This window comes from Pinus tabuliformis, chromosome 7 (assembly GCF_031772625.1).
Source record: "Pinus tabuliformis cultivar Carrire ecotype Pingquan chromosome 7, CPIR1, whole genome shotgun sequence".
In the NCBI taxonomy this organism is placed as follows: Eukaryota; Viridiplantae; Streptophyta; class Pinopsida; order Pinales; family Pinaceae; genus Pinus; species Pinus tabuliformis.
In genome coordinates this window covers 464783197-464796600 of record NC_142293.1, presented here as the reverse complement: position 1 = coordinate 464796600, position 13404 = coordinate 464783197, and positions in this window count along the sequence as shown.

Below are 13404 nucleotides of genomic sequence, written 5' to 3'. Positions count from 1 at the left end.
AGGATCTAAACATGTTTGTGTTTAGAATAGAGATATTTTGTAGAGCTAAACCAACCAAACCAAACTTATTTTTTTGCATTGGTTGGTTTAATGAAGGCAATTGGAAGTGATTTTGTAGGTATGAGAAATGGAATATAACCCATAGGTATAGGATTGAAACCAAATAAACTTTAAAGTGATAGATCCCAAGAATCGTTTTCATCGATATGGTTCCATAACAACCATGACCACGGGCTAGTAGAAAGCATACTAGGTTTGTAAAGATAATTATAAGGATTTTTTAAGTGAAGGAGGTAGATATCTGATTTTTGTTAAGTATGAGAGAATCTAGGATCTGAGATTTTTAACAATGCATAAATTATTATCTATCAAGTGTACTATCTACATTCTCTAATTGATCTATGTCCAATTCATTAAAGTCCTTTATGACCTAGCCAAGTCCTTTTGGATTTAAAGGTGAATTACATCCATCTCCTTCAGTCGACATAGGCAAGTCCTTTCAGAAACCAAGTCATTCTAGATTCTAAAGAGAAGATCTGTTGAATCCTATAATTTCCGTCAAAGATTCACCTCTAGTCTACCTATCCAAGTCTTTTGGCTTAAGAGGTGAATGTATCCTATAATTTCCCTTGTATTTTTCTAGGGCTATTTACCCTTTTGGTCAAAGTCCTTTATGACCTAGCCAAGCCCTTCTAGAGGCCAACTTCTTTTGGATTCTTTAGTGAATTTATCCATCTCTGCTAGTCAAATTCCTTTATGACCTACCTAAATCTACAAATATCTCATCATTCCCTTCCATTGAGGGAGACATTCAACATCAAATTATGCACATATTTGTAGTATTTCCACAACCTGCTCATATGTGGATATATACTAGAGTTCTCTTTGTCCTCTCTATATCATGTCTTTGATGAAGTGGCCCAACCATGTACTTCTGGATTTTGAAGCAAGTCTTCCTGTGGTAGTCCATTTGCTATTACCAAGGCATATGGACTAGAAGCTCTTCTACTCATTTGAAACAATCCTAGATGTCCTCCCTTTTTAACATTAATCACTTCTTGTTGAGTCTATGCTTGATCCCAATAGTCCGACCATCAACAGAACCCTCTTATCACAAAATTCTATATGATTCTTCACTACTACATAAATCATTGCATTGGTAGTTGTTGAGTCATGGAAAAGGTATGAATTTACTATTAACCTCATCATCATTTCCTTTACTCTTATCTTTTCTATATCTTAATGCACTAATCTATTAAGGAATTACAGTAACAAATGAAAGAATTATCTACAGTTACGACTTAGCTAATTATTACCTTTCTTTATGCAAGAAAACAAAAAAAGGGATAAATGTTGTTCCCTATGAAGGAAAAACAAAGATTGGCAAGCTAAGGAAGGAACGTGGCGGTTGTAGATAAGGCCAAAAGCAAATCAGAAGAATCAGTGCGAGAAAGAAAACGATGTCTGAATTTGGAAAACTGTTGTGAATCCCTCATGATCAAGAGATCCTGAGGGATCACATTTATCATTTACCTTTTTACCCTTTCCTATTATAAAAGGAGATGTTTTGTAAGAAGGAAGGTGAGGAATCTCTATATTATTAAATTGTAATTGTAATTACAAACTCTCACTGTCAAGAAGAACACAAATATATTGTAATGCTCATTCAGTTTGATGATAAATATATAAGTAAAGTTGTTGTCCCTCGCATCACCTGAAGTAACTTAGCAGTGTTTGCTAGCGGCTAAGGGCCCGGCCTCTGGTGGATTCAACTGCTTTTCTTGTGTCATACATTTCCAATTTTCACAAGTGTGATGGTTTTATAGTATTCTTGCTTTCTGTGATTTTATCACTTCGATGTTTATTATTTCCCAGTGTTGACAGAATCTATTTGCTTTATATAATTTGTAATATTTGATTCAGTTTACTTTCATTTCGGATCAAGTTACTTAGATAAATATTCTGCTTGATATAATCAACTGTAAAGAGTATTAACTATCACTGTTGAAACTCTGAGATTGATATCATTTGTTGTTTAGATTATTTATTGAAGATTGGGTTTGATTTAGATTAAATCAGTTAAAGAGGGATGAGTTATCACTATTGTACTCTCAACTGATGTTGTTGTTACTTTGATGAATGTAAGATTTGATTTCATTAAAGGATTGAGTTTTCTTTAATTACAATTGGAATTTACTAGATGCATTTGTTTACTCTTGTAATTAAAAGATCTATATTGCAATTTAGGAAACATTACTCTCTGAGTTAAATAGCAGCCACATACTGTGTATACTCTTGAAATAAGAAGACTTGCCTAGATTGATAATTAATGTGAGGATAATTAGGAGTTTTAAAATGCACATTTTATCGACCAACATTTTGGCGCCATTTCCGAGGAGAGTGTAGCCATTTCTAAAGAGTAATGTACATCTGATGATTGTTGTTGAGGAAGAATTGGATATTCAAATGGAAGGTCAGAACCTATGTAACGAGCAAGTCAAGTGCTTGCTCCTCTGCCCACTTTTCAGCACAATTACAGAAAACTGAAGTAGGTATTTGATGCTTGTCTATTGAGAGAGAATTGGGTATTAAAAATGAAAGGTAAGAACCTACATACATAGCACGTAAAATTCCTACTCCCTCGCTCGCTTTCCAATAGAATTGTTAGGAAATTAGGGTAGAGATAAACATTTGAATTGTTTGCATGAATGACTAAGAAGAAAAAACCCGAAAACAATCCAATTCCACTACCCAAACCCGATAGATCTAAGGGACCGGTGACCCTTGGATGATCAAATTTCATAGACGACATCTTAAAGAAAGCTGAATATTAGCCATTAGTAGGTCCCAGAAACTTTGCTTCTAGGAAACCTACTGTCTCCCTTTAGGCCACAAGCTCACCATCTGTAGCCTACACTGGGGTCCACAGCAAAACAGTAGGGACTGAGTAGAGTTTTCAAGAAATTGAAAATTCGCACCCAATTTCCTCACAAGAATGGAATTCTTGTAACATTCATGAAGGAGAAGGAGAAACAAGGGAAACATAGGAGCCAAGATCCCCTCAGGTAGTAATTCAACAAGGAACACCCAGTATCCCAGACCGAGGGAGTGTTGTTAAGATCATTCCCACCCCTTCTAATCATCCTAGGAATAACTCTCTAGAGATCTTAGAAGGTTACTCGCATATATTTGATCAAATGGCCAACAACCCACAAGCACCCCAGACCTCTACATTTCAGTATTCCATCATTGACACAGTTGTCAACGCACCCATGAAAGCTATCCCTCTCCAAAATATTCCCACCTTTCATGGACTGACATCAGAGGATCCAGATGCATTTCTGTTTGAATTTGATATATTATGTCGGGGTTATGATTATACCACCAACCCCCAAAAACTAAATTTGTTTCCATCTACATTAAAAGGAGTAGCCTTGCGTTGGTTTATGGGATTAGGTGGGGGCACAATAAATTATTGGGATCAAATGAAAACCGCTTTCCTTAAAAAATATCAGGACTATTGCAGATCTAGGGAATTGAAAGACGAAATATTCCAAATGGTAGCAAGACCCAGTGAAACATTAGAAGAATATGTGGAACGTTTTCAATATAACCTCCAGCGGTCTCCCTATGCAGCTTTGCCTTTACCTGATAATGTGCTAAAAACTACACTGATCAAAGGGATGAAAGAACAATGGATATAGACATTAAATATTATGGGTAAAGGTGATATATATAAAAAAGAGTATTATGACATTATTAAATTATGTATCAGGTGCTCAAGAGGCAGTACGAGATTGAAACTAGCAGAACGCGACATGACCACCAGCGACAACAAAATCTCTAGAGGAGGTATAACTCATGCAGAAATTGGAAACCTGCTAAAGGATTTCAAAACAGATATTTTGGGAACTTTGACAACACAATTAGACATTATGCAAGCCAAGCAAAAGCAGGCTAAAGCAGAACAAAACTTGGTGACATTTTGTCCTAGATGCATGAAGAAGCATAGTCACAAAGAGTTCCCACTGAATATGGTACAAACTTGTGCCATATGTACTAAAGATCATGCCACAGAAAGTTGCCCATCACTCCTAGGGTTAAAATTAGTCTATAATGAGGCAGAGGAAGAAACAAAACTAGTCTACCTGCTAAATCAGCGTCGCCAATGGCAACCAAAACAAACAGGTACGCCTACTGATCCATCTTCTTTCTTTCAACCCTCGCAATATAATTCACAACAATATCGAGGAGCTATTTGGCAGAACCAACCACCTTTTTCCAATTTATCACAACAGCCATTCTCTATGCTACCTTCACCCAACCAATCAAATTAAAATAACAATTGGCCAAATTCCTCTTGCTTCACGCCGTTCTGGCAAAATAATGCATATCAATCTCAATGGTCACCCTCCACTTCACAGAACTAGAACTGGAAGTCAAGCTAGCAAAGACCTACAAACTAGCTAGCAGGAACAATCCCCCTACCTCAACCCACACTTCCAGCACCCTACACGTTGCAACATAACCCTCAGACCACCTACAACCTTAGCTCCTAGCCCAACACAACCTGAACCCCAACAATAGACCGGTCCAATCTATGCAAATTATTGAAGGACTAGAGCCGGAAACCGAGTTGAGGGAGTGTAATGAGCTTCAATTAAGGTCTGGGTGGATAATAGAGTCACAAGGGGATAAAAATATACAAATTGAAGATCTGTTACCTGTAGAACAAGAACCACAAGTGGAGAACATGGTTAAATAGAAAACTCATGATCAAGCGATCACCTCTTTTCCACCATTCCCAGAAATATTAATCATACCCCACCCAATCGAATATCCCGATTTTGATCTTCTGGGAGAATTCAAAAATACCTCTCCTCCAGGCTAATCAAGACATTCCAATTTATGAAAAAACTGTTAAGGAATTGTGTGCGAAGAAGCCAAAGAGGAAAATAAAAACAACCACAACTGTCCATGTAGTCGGTTCCTTATTTGATTTATTATCAGGCAGACAAACACCGGTAAAATATGAGGAAACAGGAAACCCTATATTCACGGTGCAAATAAATGTATGCTCCTTCCCTAATGCATTAGTCGATCTAGGAGCAGCAATCAATATTCTTAAAACAACAACTTGTCAAAAGCTTGGCATTACCTCCTTGGACCCAACCATGACCTTCTTGGAACTAGTTGACCGATCGGTAGTCAAACCAGAAGGCACATTACAGGATGTAATGGTGTCCGTAGACTCTTGGGAATACCCAACAAATTTTCTGATCAGCAATCCTAGAAACCGGCTCGATGGGAATCTTGTAATTCTAGGTAGACCTTGGCTAGCAACCTCAAATGCTTACATAAGCTGTTGAACAGGCATCATGACTATAGCAAGAGGAAGAAATGTGAAAAATTTATCCTTATATCCTCCAGCTCAGCCATGTTTAACAATAATAAAAACCAGAAAACAACATGTATCATATCTAACCGAAAACATTAGATCACCACTAACTATAGAAGATGTTTTCGAATTCAAGGATCAAATAGAAGATGACATCATTAACACTTACATTAACCAACTAGATGCCAAATCCCATCCAAAATGTCACATGATCGAAGCAGCCCTCGATAACAAAATAGAAGAATATCCCTTAAAGGATATTAATGACCAATCAATACCAACAACTTTTGTTTATAATAGCAAAACCATAGAAATTGAGCCAAGGAAAACTTTAAATATTAACAAAAACCTGACTGTTGACCATGAGCAGAAGCTTGTTCAACTTCTGAGAAAATATAAAGAGGCCTTCGCATGGTATTACTTGGACATGAAAGGGATTAATCCCCAGTTATGCATGCACCACATCTATACAAAGAAAGATGCTAGGCCCATTCGACAACCTCAACGGAGGTTAAATCCTCACCTTAAAGATATTGTTAAAGCTGAACTATAAAAACTGTTAGATGTAAATTTCATCTATCCCATATCTGACAGCAAATGGGTCTCTCCATTAGTAGTGGTGCCTAAAAAGAATGGAAAGTGGCATATATTTGTTGACTATAGAGAGTTTAATAAAGCAACCCAAAAATACCATTTTCCCCTTCCGTTCATTGACCAGGTCTTGGACACATTGGCAAGAAAAAAATTCTTTTCTTTCCTAGACAGCTTCAGCAACTACAATCAAATTCAACGTGGCCCTGAAGACCATGATAAGACTACCTTTACTTGCCCCTGGGGGACATTTTCTTATAGGGTCTTACCTTTTGGGCTGTGCAATGCACCTACGACATTCCAGAGGGCTATACTCAACATTTTTTCAGATTTGATAAATGAAGGGCTCAAGGTGTACATGGATGACTTTACACCTTATGGAGATGACTTCGAGCTGGAATTACAAACATTAGAGAAAGTTCTGCAAATATGCATTGCTACCAAACTTTGTTTAAGCCATTGAAAATGCCACATGATGATGACCGAGGGCCTCATCTTGGGTCACTATATCTCAGTAGCTGGAATGCAGGTAGATCCAACAAAAATTCAGATAATTATTTTAATACCTACCCCTTCCACACAAACTGAGGTACGTAGTTTCTTGTGATTTTCTGGCTATTATAGAAGATTTATATAGAATTTATCTCAAATTGCTGCACCATTATATGCATTAATAGGAAATATTTATTTCATTTGGACTAACAAATGTGACATTGCTTTTGAAGATTTAAAACGGCTTGTATCAATAACCACAGTAGTACGGGGCCCAAACTAGGATTTGCCATTCCAGATTTCATTTGACGCTTCAGATACGGCCATTACAGCAGTTCTCGGCCAAGAGGAAGATAAGAATCCATATGCAATATACTACATCAGCGAAAATCTATCTCCTACTGAATTAAATTATACTGTGACTGAAAAGGAATTTTTGGTTGTAATCTATGCTATCAATAAATTCAGACATTATATAACAGGATACCTTGTGGCTTTGTATACTGATCACTCTGCTATTAAATATCTAGCTAATAAACCTGTTACAAATGGAAGAGTGACAAGATGGTTGATCCTTTTGCAGGAATTCGATATAACAATCAAAGAACGACCAGGAAAAGAAAATTCAGCAGCAAACTTCCTTTCACGTATGCCAAAGACAGATGACTTGGTAGCGGTAGAAGACCAGTTCCCTGATGAACACTTATTTGTTGTCACCGTGAAAACACCATGGTATGCGGATGTCACAAACTACCTAGCAGTGGGAAAATTACCCAAGCGCCTAACGCCTAATGAAAGAAAACAAATAATACAGCGTAGAACTCGGTTCTCTTGGATCGAAGGATATTTATTTCATATAGGGGCCAATATGCACATTCGAAGATGTGTCAGGGAAGATGAAGTCTTCAACATCTTGAAAGCTTGCCACGATGGGCCTTGCGGTGGTCATTTTTCAGACTACAGGACTGGTCACAAAGTCTTACAAATGGGCTATTATTGGCCCACCATTTTTAAAGATGCCAAGAAATTCGTCTAGGCATGTGACAGTTGCCAAAGAATGGGACACCATGGGTAGTTTGATGAGATGCCCCTGCATCCACAATTAGTCATTGAACCTTTTGAACGATGAGCGTTATATTTCATTGGTCCAATAAACCCATCATCTAATCAAAAGACATCCATACTAGTCGCAGCAGGATATGTGACTAAATGGGTGGAGGCAAAAGCATTACCAAGGGCAACAGAGGACTTAGTAATCCACTTTCTTTTCCAAATATTCATGCGATATGGCTTGCCTAGAGAAATAATCACGGATGGAGGGCCACAATTTATAGGCCATAAGATTGCTGCAACATTAAAAAATCATCATATCATACACAAAATCACAACTCCATACCACCCGTAGGCAAATGGCCAGGTAGAAAGCACCAATAAAGTAATTGAGGCAATACTCACAAAGACAGTTGCATCACATAGATGTGACTGGGCTACCCGATTTCCAGAAGCCCTATGGGCATACTTCACGACATGGAGAAATACCACACGATATTCCCCATATTAGCTAGTGTTTGGCAAAGAACCTATCTTCCCAGTCGAATTTGAAATTCAGACATTGAGAATAGCTCAGGAGGTAGGCTTGGACTTAAATGAAGCATAGATTAATAGGCTACATCATATCAATGAATTGGATGAAATCCAGCTATCAGCTCTTCAGCATACTGCACTGATCCAACAACAAAGAACGAAATGGCATGATGCATTTATCAAGAAGAAGATCTTCCATGAAGGAGATTGGCACTCCTATATGATTCTAGGTTCCAGGATTTCCCAAGAAAACTCCACACTAGATGGTTAGGCCCCTATGAGATACAAGAGGTGCATGATAATGGCACCCTTACATTAGCCACCATTGATGGGTCTAGCTACTCTTTTAAAGAAAATGGACATCGAGTACAACTCCATCACAAACTGCTTACCAGGGAGTCCTTTTACCAACAGTTACGGGAAGATTCCACTATACAAATTCTTACTGAGGAGGGCAACCTGTCCATAGCATCGGCCCAGTGAATAATTTATTTGTTTTTGTACATAAATTTTCCTTTCGATTTGATTGAATTTTCTTATGTAAATTGTATAAAAGTTGTTTTTTCTTTTCCTTGTTGTTCCCTTTAAGGAACAACTGTTGTTCCCTCTAAGGAACATCAATGTTGTGTGTAAATTTTCTTGTTGTTCCCTCTAAGGAAAAGCTGCAATTCCCTCTAAGGAACAGCTGTCGTTCCCTCTAAGGAACAACAATTTTGTGTGCATATTTTCTTGCTGTTCCCTTTAAGGAACAACTGTTGTTCCCCCAAAGGAACAACTGTTGTTCCCTCTAAAGGAACAACAATTTCACGTGAAATTTTTTCTTTTTGCTATTCCCTCTAAGGAACAGTTGTTGTTCCATCTAAGGAATAATTGTCGTTCCCTCTAGGGAACAACCGCTATTCCCTCTAAGGAACAGCAATTTTGCGAAAATTTTTCCATTTTTTTCTTTCTTTTCGTGCTGTTCGCTTTAAGGAACAGTTGTTGTTCCCTCTGTCATGCGGAAAGAGTCGATAATGCGGACAAAACCGACCTCCCTAGAAGCAAAGGCTTTCTAGTGACAAACAAGACAAATAAACACTACTTTTCTCTAAACATGCATTGAGAATACAAGTAATCAGATGATTTTGACATACCTTTAGTCCAACGCTTTGTAGTAGTCCAGCCTCGCCGATCCGGATGAGCTCCTCCTTCTCTTTGAAACTTGCATTCACTAACAAGCCAAAAGATTAAATAGCACCTGATAAACTCTTAAAACAATACATATCCATCATACAGACCAAGGAGTATATGAAACAAATCATGAATAACAATCTGCTGAGAAAAATGAGTTCATTTGTATTAAGTGGAAACAAAAGAAACCATTACAACCTGAGCCTTGGTGTTGTGCAGGTCCCTCCTAGGGTCCAGCAAGAGTTTTCCTTTACTTTGATCAGCTCACCCACTCTCAAATAAGGATAGGAAAGGATGGGAATCTCTCCTCTCAAGCTTTACAAGGGAGTCCTAATTCCAGCAACATCTACCCTTAGGAATGTTCAGCTTTCAACCTCTCCTCCCTTTGGCCCAATGCCTATATTTATAGTGCTCTAGAGGAAGTTATTCAGGTCCACCATCAATGGGATAAGCCCCTCTTTGGATGGGATAGCTCCCCTCTTGATGGGATAAGTTCCTCTTTGATAGGGATACATGAACCATCTGGAGGCGCTCCATACACGTCAAACAAGCTTCTAGAATGCTCTAGAAATGACTACAAGTAACTTTTTTGGAGTGAAACTTGCACCTTTTGACCTTTACAAGAGTACGCACCCTCCCCTTTACAGACAGAGTGTACAGGTATGTAGGTATTGTGAACTTGGGGTGCGTACACACAGGTAAGGCTAAGAGAAACTGCGTACCCAAAGATATATAGATTTTTAAAGACTTTCTCTCTTTCTTGGAGTTTGACATGGAGAGCAGAGGTATGAGACTTGCCAAGGAGGATAGTATGACAGTTGATGGAGCGATACTAACTGCAAATAGTCATGGTGACAAATTTTAGTGTAACACCCTCTAAGGAACAACTATTGTTCCCTCTAAGGAATAGCTGATGTTCCCTCTAAGGAACAATAGTCTTGTGTGTATTTGTTTTCCTACTGTTCCATCTAAGGAACAACTGCCGTTCCCTTTAAGGAACAACTGTTGTTCCCTCTAAGGAACAACAATTTCACGTCCAATTTTTTCTTTGCTTTTGTTGTTCCTTACAAGGAACAACTGATGTTCCCTCTAAGGAACAATTGTTGTTCCCTCTAAGGAACAACCGCTCTTCACTCCAACAAACAACAATTTTTTTAGCATGTATTTCCTTTGTTGTTCCCTACAGGGAACAACTGTTGTTCCCTCTAAGGAATAGAAATTACAGTGTGCATTTTTTCTTCTTGTTGTTCCCTCTAAGGAACAATTATTATTCGCTATAAGGAACAACATTTTTTTGTATATAACTTTTTGTTGTTCCCTACAGGGAACAACACCATCTACGTATATTTTCATTTGTTGTTCCTTACAGGGAACAACTGTTGTTCCCTCTAAGGAACATCACCTTTTTGTGTGTCTTTTCTTGCTATTCCCTATAAGGAACAACACTCTTTGTGTGAGTTTTTATTTTGTTGTTTCCTTTAGGAAATAAGCACTTTGTGAATATCATTTCTTTCCTTTACTCACTCTTTATGATCCTCTATAGGGCAAGTATACAAGTATATATGTAAGGATACAAATCTGAAGTTTACTGGAACAAGAAAATCGAATATTATCATCTTTAATAAGATTTCTTTGTATTGATCGAAAAATAAAGGATACAACCATCTATATCACTTCATTGTCCTCATTTTCACTATAAATCGAATTGATTGATTATTTGTACCATGTGGGTTCTCCCCTAACCCCTATAATTCTCTCTATTCATTATCATCAAATAAGGTTAATGGCATACTTTTTTCTATTGATATGTTCAGACTTCTTCCACCATCCATACTCCTAAGGAGTGTTGAGCCACCCTCTATATATAAATAGGAAGTGTTGTTAAAAAAAAGATAATAGAAAAAAATAAAAATAAAAATACATATGTTTACTAACAATTCTATGATTTTTATAGATGGAGGATAGGTGCTCTCATCATGAGCTAGCCTACCATGATCATAAGGAAGTAGTGAAGTGGCATTCACACTATGCCCACCACACCAGGGATATGATCCAATGGATGCATCAAGAAAAATTCCTTGGAACAGGACGTCTCATTATGAGCTGGCCTGCCCACCTTTCGATCCTTCCTAGTGAATGGAAATGTGTTCATCTGGTTACCAATCCAGCACATTGGTCTCTACTCTGAAATCATAATGCACTTCCCTAATTATACAGAGAGGATCATGGTTCCAAAGGGTGAAAAAGTAACTCTATCGAGGCTATAAATGCCTGCGGTCAACAGAAGCTTTGCTGATGGTATTGGAGTCGTATTTTCAACATCAATAGTTATTATAACTCCCTTTTCTTATTTTTTACCTTTACTATAGAGAGATTATGTTCCTAATCTATTTTTAAACCTTTATGCATGCGATATATTTTAAAAATCAATCATAGTAGCTTTAAGTGGAATGATGACAAAAAAATATCTTTCCTGCATCAGTTGTCCTTTTTCCTTTTCGAATCACCTCACAACATCTCCACACTTGTTGATATTTTTCGTTATATGCATTGATTTCAGCACTCCGATATCTTTTGCGACTTTATCATTAATATGCATACCTTTCTACTCCTATCACCCCTGTACTTCACCGCCAACACGTCATTCCTTCACTCATTCAGTCGAAGGTGACTTATCATTTCAAAGGGGGGCGAGGAGCAACCTCCAGTGTATTTATGTATGCATGTCAGTCCTTTATTCGATTGTGCAGGGCAATATGACATTCCATGATTACAGAGTATGTGGTACAATAGCTAGTCCTACATAATTGTATTTATGCCTGTAAAGTATCATCCGAAATAACCATTATAACAACTTGTTGTTCCGTCACTCGGCTCTGTCTATTGTTGTGATATCTCTGCTACACTAACTGTTTGTAGAATCCAAGTAGTATGGGAGGAAGAACAGTGCACAGGGAGCTGCTAATACTGGCCGTTTCTGATGCAGCCAGAGAAATTCTAGACCAAGCTGGGTGGATAACATACTTCACATGATTTCAACAACCCAACGAAGAATTGCTATTGAATTCCTACAAAATTTACAGACAGACAATCTATGATAAGAGGGAGGCAAATCATAGTTTCAGATGTGGTGATAGCTGAAGTGTCCAGATTACCAGCAGAAGGACTCGTATGGGCTAATAAAAGATTGAAATTTCAGGATGCTATTGCAGTCTTTAAGGACGAGGGACAAGACCTGATCATCAAAGGCAAAGGAGTTCGACCATCGTCCCTTGGAGAACCGTGGGGAGAACTAGCTAGGGTCGTCTATAATTACATCACATGTGACGGGTGAAAAGTTCTGGTAAGGGCGCGTCAACTTAAACTCTTAGCAGTCCTGAAACAAAAATGTTATATGAATTTGCCTTCATATTTGAATTTCCTATTGCATGACACTGCTCGAAGCATAAAAAGGTCCCAACATATAGAAATTGTCATGAGCCACCACTGCTTGATTAGGGTGATAGCGAGTTACAACCCCACCTAATAGCAATCAAGTTGGGAGGAATTAATATTTTCCATTGAAGGGGGCCTAGCTCTACCTGCACCTAACCCTATTCTGAAAAGGAAGATGACTACCCTTACAACAAACATTCCCCAAAAGCGCAAAGATTCTGCTAGGCTGAGGAAAAACTTAAGAGCGGCCAAAACCCACAGGACAGCATCAGCCAGCCCATAGAATTGTCTAGCCTGGGAAGTGAACAACAATTGTAGATAGAAGGCCAGGATAACCCTGAGTCAGACCATGAGGAAGAATCAAGGCATTTTGGAGAAGAAGAAAGAAATGAATCAGAACTCCCCTCAACATCAAGTCCCCCAGGTGATTTACTGCATGATATCGAATTGACCCAGATCCTGGCTGATATGGATGATTTCATACAGCTGGAAAGGCCACTCAATTTTAACATTGGAGCAACCCAATCTGTAGAGAACTCTGGCCCCGATAGAATTATATCAGAAAAAATAAGTTGTGAAGTAGAAACAAGGGCAAAGGCCACTCAAGAAGAGGTGAACCAACCTGGTGATATGCCTCCAGGAGAACCCAGCTAGGTAGGCCTAAATACAGAGAATATAGGCCAAACAGAAAAAATAGAAATAAACCAGGAAGATGAATATCAATCTGGGGACAC